Here is an 8,404-nt window from a genome sequence, read left to right on the forward strand (position 1 = left end):
CATGTTCCGTGTAAAACCAACCCCTGAGTTCTTAAATGGGAGCGTGCAGCCGAGCAACACGCGCGCTGGGGGTAGAGTAATGATGGATCCGACTTGCATGCTTTGCGGAGCATCTGCCGAAAGCATTGTTCTGAGTAAGGGACAGCTGAGGACGCTGGCCGAAAGTTGACACTACTCTAGGTTAAGCCTCTTTATTTGGTTTTTGCACTTTTACCAATCTGTTAGGACCTCAGTTGTATTGACAATGTTGTGGTTGAGATAAAAACCCCTGACCACCTTTGACTTTAACTGAGTTATCTAGCAACCTTACAAGCACTTCTTTGCTTTTTTTCTGACGCCATTCCAGCTTAGTTGGCTGGGTTCTGCTAGTCTACATTTCCCCTGCTGTTTTCCTTGGATCCGCCACACAGCTTCACTTTCTGCCTTATGCTGTTGCATGCTTTGCAGCATACTGCTGAGAAGTGCCACTTCGCACTCCAGAGATGGCTGCATTTCAGCGAGGTGACTGGACCAAATTCTAGTCCGCCTATTAGGCATCTAATTGGACTTAGGCATCTAAGTGTAGTTCTGTCCGTGGTCCATTCCTGCAAATCCATTAATGCATCTTCCTTTGTGATGCACTTTCATCTCACCTTTAAGAATGAGTTGCAAAACAAAGTAGTGAGGAGGCACCACCCATTTTTTGCACAAACTATTAGAGACTCGCACTTAGGTGCCTAAGTGCAACCTAATAGGGGAAATAGAATCTGATTCTGTTGCTCAGGTTTTAATGGGTCCTTTTTATACACCTGAAGTGTCCCAGGTTTAAATTTCCTCCATTCCAATGATGGCTTTTCTAAGCAGCACAGCAAGCTTGTTCGAACGGCTGCTTTAGTAAGCAGAACTTGGTTTGTGTTTCCTTGACGGCAAGTCTGGTGTACTGAGTGGTGAGCGCCTGATGACAAAGAGGATAGAAATCGTCAACACTGAGGGGCTTTGCTCAAAGTACATTTTTAATGGCACATGACTCCAGGGAGATCTAGAGTCAAAAGTTGGCAGTGGCAATATCAGAGCATGTTTAAAAAGAAGCATACTCCTGTTTATTTTGCAACCCTAAAAGATACCAGCATAGACATCTCATAGTTTCATCTTTGGGGGTGTTTCCATTTTTTTTTTAAATGGCATCTTGCATTTCAGTTTCTGGTGAAGTGTTATCTCTATAGAATTGGCAAAGTGTCTTGAAACTCTTCAGAATAGAAGTCATTGTTATTAACACCGCCATTGTCAGCATCATCCTCTGTGGGCGTAGTGTCTGTCTTTCCACAGGGTCCCCCATTTTCTCTTTCTGTAAGAAGCATGGCACTCTGTCCTACAGCAGACCTAGCTCTGGAGCATTTCCACACAGCTCTGTCATAGTTCACAGCCACACCAGCTTAGGCTAGGAGATACAGAGGAGTACCATCTCTGGCAGGAACCCTATGAAGATGGCTATTATGGGATCCAAGCCCTTCATTTTGGGTCAGACTCGTTTTCATTGCCATTGCTTTCAGAACAATCCAGCGGTGGCTTTGCACTCTTCATGCCGTTGGCAGGGTTGCACCTGGTCTGCAAACCAGATGCTTGAATCTAACAACATTTACGGATTCAGGACCAAACCATCTAAAGTTGACAGCGAGTCAAGCCCAATCCGGTCTTTTGAATGAATGTTTCCTTAACAGTATTTGGGATCATCACATTTTTTTATTACTCCGTGACCTTTCAGCAAGCCAAGAGCTAAGACTCATTTTATTTGTTCAGCCAAATACTGAAAAGTCCATTGCTTATTAACCTATAAATTACTATAGCTACAGCTTCCCTTGAAAAGAGCCAAATTAAAATAGATCTGCGACCTATCATGAGGTGGCTGTACTTGGTTTCCTGTGGGATGAGTCATATTCACAACCACTTAGTACAATTGAAAAAATATATTGATTTTTTTTTGGCTTCTTGTTCATCTGCAATCTGGTCCAGGTTTCCTTCACTTTAATTTTAGAGCATCTAAGACGATGGATGTTCGCAGTCGCATTACCAAATTGCATTGGCCTGCAGGGTTGCCTGAGATATGGTTGCCACAGACAACTTACTGTAACTCTGGTGAAATACCGCTGACGCTGGAAAATCAGCTGAGTTCTGGAATGCGTACATGTGTTTGCATTTTAATATAATGGCTCATGGAAATCCAAAGCCTTTTTCCTGTCTATATCTATTCAAGTCTCATTTAGGAAAGAATTCTACTGTAAATCATATGCTTCAAGGGCTTGGACGTCAACACAATGAATCGAAGTTCGGGACCGCTGAAGTGGAACAACTCAAAGCGCGATGTTCTGTGACCCTGATCAGAGTAGAAATAGTATAGATCACTGGTTCTCAAGCTCTTTCAGATTAAGCAGGAGACCCTCTCAAGGACGCAACCCCTCCCGCTTGGATGCTGCTCATTCTCTGCAGTATGAAGCTTGAAAGGCTTATGCAAAAACGAGAGCAGAAACATATTACGGAAACCAGATTCAAACAGACTCTGTAATGCAGTACTTGTAGGTATTTGGCCCTGGCTTCATCTTGGTGCAGTATATTTTTGTTCCCTATATAAGACCGTTCTTGATACCGTATCTCCTGGCAGTCCCTGCTGTACCCATCTCAGCTTGTTTGCTACTGAATTCATTCCTCTTCTGGGCTTGGTGCCCCTCCAGCCCTGGGGACTGCTTCAGATTTGATCACAGCTCAATGTACTGAAAGCATGTGAGCCAGCTCTTCAGGAGACAGCAGGATGTGCTTGACTTTTTTTTGCCAAGTTGATATGAAAAAAGAACACTTTGGAAACCTGAAGCTAGTAAGTCTTGAACTGGCCTTGCTTGAAGACGGGCAGCTCCTCCCTTGTTATGGTAAGAAAAGCTCCTCGGACCACCTGACCGGGACCTGGAGATATAGATTATTTTCACATCGTTTTCTTTGAAAATCTCTGCCAAGGTATTTAGAGTTGTAGCGTTAACATGGCCTTGACTCTGCCTTGGAAACAGCAAGAAAACAGCTCGAAGTAAAGCAAACTAATCATCACTATACAGCAGAGAAACCCTTTTGTTTTTTACCCTAGGAGATGCCAGCTATTCCTCAATTTTCATTTTGTATGTAAAGCCTGATCCTTTGCCTTTTTGATGTTAGTGGAGCTTCAGGGTGTAAGGCTGAGCAGAATTTGACCCTGGTGTTTAATTACGGAGAAACCCAGAGAAAGCAAAACCCTGTTTGGAGGAAATTAGAGGGAAAGTTGTTAATTGTTTCAGTGCATTGTAATTACGGTTCTAGTGCAAACTGTTTACATGGAAATTGTTCTGCAGGGCAAGGTGGCTTAGCACTAAGAGAGGTCCATTGTATTATTGCTTTTTAGTCATAAATGAAATGATTAGGCCTCTTCAGAGAGTCTTGGGGGTTTATTTAACTCCAGAAGTATTTAATCTCTGCTTCAACAAAATTGATAAAATCTGTCATTTGTAAGAAATGTCTGCTTAAAGGGCATCTTTTAGTGTTAGCCTCTCTGCACATTCCCAGATAATAGTGAGCCTATTAATATATGGAAATGATCAGAGAAGTGTCTCGGGGCTGTTTCAGAAGCTTCTATACAGTTTTTTTTTTAAATGAAAAGGGTATTAAGCACCCGCCAAGAGTGAATCAATTTGTGAGCAGGGCTTGTATACCAGGTGAAAATATATAAATTCTCACCTGCAATCATTTTCTAGTCCTAATTCTGACTCTGAGGCAAAGTGAAAAGGCTCGGCACTCACTCTTGCACTATCGATACGGCATGCGCAAGCAAGCTTTGGGTAGGCAAATGAAATCTCTGCTCAATAGATGTAAAATAAAAACCTGATGGGGGAAGAAAAGTTCTGTAAATTGCTGAGACAGTCCCAAATGAGGTCCGATCCAATCTGCATTTTGCTAAGGGTGCACAAGTCTCCAGGCATCTGATCCGGTGCGCTGGTTGCCTCCAGCCTCTCCAGCCAGCTACTCCAGGCTGCTCTCCCTCACTGCAGCCTCTGCTCACCACTGCTGGGCTGGCTGGAGGAGAGTGGTGGCCCACAGCGCCAGCCGGCTTGCAAGGCAAGGCCTGGGTTAGTAGAAGGTTGCTGACCCTTGATCTAGGGTATTAGACTGGGTCTCACCATCCCTTTCTGGAGCTGTAGTTGGGATGTGCACACAATAGATCTCACCATACTTCGATCCTGAAAGGTCTTTCCAAGCTTAACAGTCCACTGGGCTAGTGTGGTTAAACGACACCAGTCTCTGAGACAGCAGCACACGAGGAAGTAATGTGGCCAGCACCAAGTCCAGCCACCTTTCGGATCTGCAGCCTGAATGACCAGGTGCCCGTCTACTGCTGAGTCAGCCTGGGGCAGCCTTTGGCATGAGTCCAGAACAGGGCTGATAGTCCTGGCTCTCTGAGACACCGTACCTACACTTCTACGACTCCCCTGCCGAAGCACGCTATACAGGAATTCGTAGAGATGCCCAAAAGCAATGCAAAAAGACTGTGATGAATAGGGCTTTGGTAGCAGACTAGTAGCAAAGTCACTGTCCACTTCTTCACAATTTCAATTACCCTTTAGAAGATTACTGTAACACTGTCTAATTGTAGCTTAAATATCCTTCCTTTTATACTGATTAGCCCAGTTGCTATCCTTTGAACTTCTGTGCGTACTTGGCTTACAAGCAGCTTCACAAAAGAGAACCTGTCCAAGCTTTAGCAAGGCAGAAGCATGAGGCTCTCCTGCGAGTGAAGGAGATTAACTCCAATAACATACCTCCTTACTGCAGAGGCTTATTGCAGAAGAAAGGGGTTTGCAAACCGTTCATTCTGTGATCCTGCCTGCAGCTACTTCCACCTGGAGCTGCAGAGAAAGGTTAAACCAGTGGTGTCACTAGGACAGGGCCCTGGGCTGCTGACTTGGGTGGGGGAAGGAAAAAAAAACACCAGCTACTGCTGCAGCTGCACGATCACACTGGCAGCATGGTGGCAATCGGAAGTCCTCCTGGGCACGTCTACATGTGCCATTAAAGGGCAGCAATACACTGTGGAGCTTATTGCTTTCCAGTGTATTGCTTCCCTGGGCACTTGATTTACGTGTTCACTTGATTTACGTGTTCACCTAGGAGTGCAGCTCACTGAGCCATGTCACAGCAGCCCCAGCTGGCAGGGCTCCCGGGGGTCCTCCAGCCAGCCTGGGGCTGCTCTGACAGTGCTGCAGAGGGGCTGGCTGGGTCACGAGGGTGCTTCAGCACAGGGCTGGCCAGCAGGCAGCCCAGGCACTGAAGCACCCTTGTGCCCCAGCCAGCCGGGTCAGCATCTACACATGCGCTGCTACATGCAAAAGCCTCCAGAGCATTTACAAGTCCTATGCTGTTGCGGGTTTTATTAACTTCATGTGCCCTAATAGGGGAGTACATGTAGACACTGAGACATTTACTGCACAGTTAATTAGGCAACTGCTTAGTAAACATCTAGTGTAGATGCAGTCCCATGTGTGACAGCTGCCCCTGGTTCCCAGCCACTTTGTTAAGCCTCTGGATTAAACCCTGCCCTTTCCCCCAACTAGTGCAGGGCAGTGGGTCATGCAACATGGTACACTGGGAGAAACCGGTTTCTTCCTGGTGTCTCTAAGCACCTTGCACCCTGAATTCTCAGGTGTGGTTTGCCTTACTTGCTCTAATAACTCCTACACCTGATAAAGTGTGCCGGAAGTTATCCAGTCTCACCACTACAAGCAGTGCCGATTAAGCTATTCCTTATATTATTTATAAGCACAGAAACTGTTGATGAAGCTTCCTGACTAGGCAGATGAAGATAAATAAATATGAACTAAGAAACGAAGGAGTTAGGATGGAGGATAGATGGGTTTACATTGCTGGTAGGCTTCCAGGACTGCGTGCTATTCTTTCTAGCGGACACTTCGGGGTTTATGCTTCTTGACTCACAAAGTGAGCTCTGATTTATAACCCAACATATGCTATTAGAATAATTTTTTGTAATCATTATCACTGATGTATGTACTCCACTTGCCTGCTTCATTCAGTAATGCAGAAGATGGTTGTTTTTGATAGAAGCTGACAAAGATGAGAAATATATTGCTCTCAAAGTAGTTGGCGTTTAGACAGTTAATTTACTTGGTATTGATCAGTTGTGCTACATGTGGACACCCAAGACCAAGACAGTGATGCTTGTTGCTGTATTTAAACAAATGGACAAAAAAGAAAGTATATTAAAAAGCTTTTTGCCTATGCGAGGACCCGCGAGGCATTGCTTTAATGCACTCAGCTTTGCTCCTGCAAACATTTGCTCATGTGCTTAAGTTGGAGAGAGTGACTGGTAAATGCTTGCAGAATCAGGGCCTAGCTTTGTATCCCTGTGCCTGGAAAGAGCTTTTTTCCAGCTTCATGAGGTGATGGCTCCTGGTAACATGAAAAGGAGCTTCAGGATTCGGAGATCTGAGGATGATCGGGATGAGCAGTATACATCTAACCTTTATTCTTTGCCTCCTGTGCCACAAAGATTCAGGAAGCAGCAGGTGACTGCTGAGCTGAGTACAGACTACATTTAACGTGTTTGCAATGATGAAGGTGAATTTTGCTTTAATTGTCCAACAGATCCACTTCACTCACACTCACAACCCTTTTGTACTGGGCTTTCACAAGTGATTGAGTTGCACTGGTGCAAATCATTGGAGAATACTAATTTCAGAATTGCATCTTCAGTTGGGTGTACTATATCTGACTTTATTCAATGCTAAAAGTACCTCCAATTCATGAGAATGAAATGTACTCCCAAAAGTTAAGTAAAAGCATTGTATGATGGAGCTCTGAATGCAGTCAATGGGCTCCAGAAAATGAAGAAAAAAAGCTAAAAACCATCAGCCTTAATGTCTGATACATGAAAACTGCTCCCTAAAAATGTCCTGTGATAGTCTGATTGCTTCCTGAAAACTAGTGATTATGCTCAGCTGTTCCTTTTCTAAAAGAAATGCTCCGTGCCTTCTGAATTCTCAAAGGCCCAAGTCGCATCACAGCAAAGATGTAAAACTGTATGGGTTATGAAATTGCCAGTTCAAATTGTGCCAAGGCAGAGGGATCCTTTGGTTAACTTCCTTCAAGGAATAGAGTAGTTTTGTACCATGGTACAACGTAGTCCGTAGTCTGTAGGTTACTCATCTGGCGTATTATACAAACTCCTGGACAAAAAGATCACTATATGATAATCCCTTTTGTTTTCTCTGCCTCTGTGTTGCGTTTTGTACAGCAAGAGTAATGCCTGCTGATGAAATGGAGTGAGCTGAAAAAAGAAGACTACTGCAGTGCTGATCTGTGCCGAATGCTATTTTCTACAAATTAGGGTCAGCTACATGTGTAGACTAGTTCCTTTTTTTTTCCTTCTACGGACAGCTAATTTCCTTATCCCAGAGGGAGGCACAGGGCAGTGAGAAAAGTGATATATGATGTAAAGGGAAAAAATTGTTTCTTTAAGGCCCTTTAACGAGTAACTTGGGGGAGAAAAGGTAAATTGCTATCTAGAATGTTGAAGCAGTGTTATTGAATTTCAGAGCTCTATAGATCACGAGCTACGCTTGCACAAAGGGTTGTACAGTGAAGATTTCCAGCGCATTTGCAAACTGAATGCTGCAGCCTGCACCAAAACCCACATAAAGAGAAAACAGGTCTAATGGAAAGTTGGTTTTAACCTTCATCTGGCTTTGGATCAAGCCTTTGTTTAAACTAGTGGTACCATTTGCAGACTAGGCTAATACTTCCTGGGTGCGTCTACATAAGCAGAGCTCTGCAGTAAAGTCTCTGTGTCTACATGTGTGGCCCTATTAGGCTGCAGTAAACTAATAGGGTGTGTCCAGATGGTTTCTGGGAACAGTGCATCCTGTGTGCTGGAGAACTGCATATTGCTCATTTCATCTCAGTGGAGCAGCCTGAAGTTATCCAAACACAAGCTAGGTAGCCCAGCCCACAGTTAACCCGTGCCTGAAGTGGTACAACTTTGAGATGCTCAGAGTTAACAAGTGCTGCAGCTGAGCATAAGCATGCAGATGCTCATGTTTTAAATGCCTTTAGTGTGATCTAAGTCTAAAATGTAACTTCATCCCAAAGGTCACTGAAACCACGAGTACATTGGATCCAGCAAAACACGTAACAGTGTGGCCACAGGTCTGGTGGTTGCAAAAATACAGTAAGATGCAATACAAATGTGCATTGCTATCCACTGTGGGCCCCTAAAGCTAATGAGCCTGACTGATCTTAGTTTCATAGTAGTTTCATAGTAGCTAGAGTCGGAAGGGACCTAGGTAGATCATCAAGTCCGACCCCCTGCCTTGGCAGGAAAGAGCACCGGGGTCAGATGACC

The 8,404-nt window shown here is 44.4% G+C and overlaps 1 protein-coding gene across 6 annotated transcripts in view; it reads left to right on the forward strand.

The window, feature by feature from the left end:
• Positions 1-8,404, forward strand: part of KALRN (kalirin, RhoGEF kinase) — a 750,361-nt gene that overhangs the window by 491,262 nt on the left and 250,695 nt on the right. The window lies entirely within an intron of this gene.

The sequence above is a fragment of the Crocodylus porosus genome, unplaced genomic scaffold, assembly GCF_001723895.1.
Source record: "Crocodylus porosus isolate Cpor-Errol unplaced genomic scaffold, CroPor_comp1, whole genome shotgun sequence".
Lineage (NCBI taxonomy): Eukaryota > Metazoa > Chordata > Crocodylia > Crocodylidae > Crocodylus > Crocodylus porosus.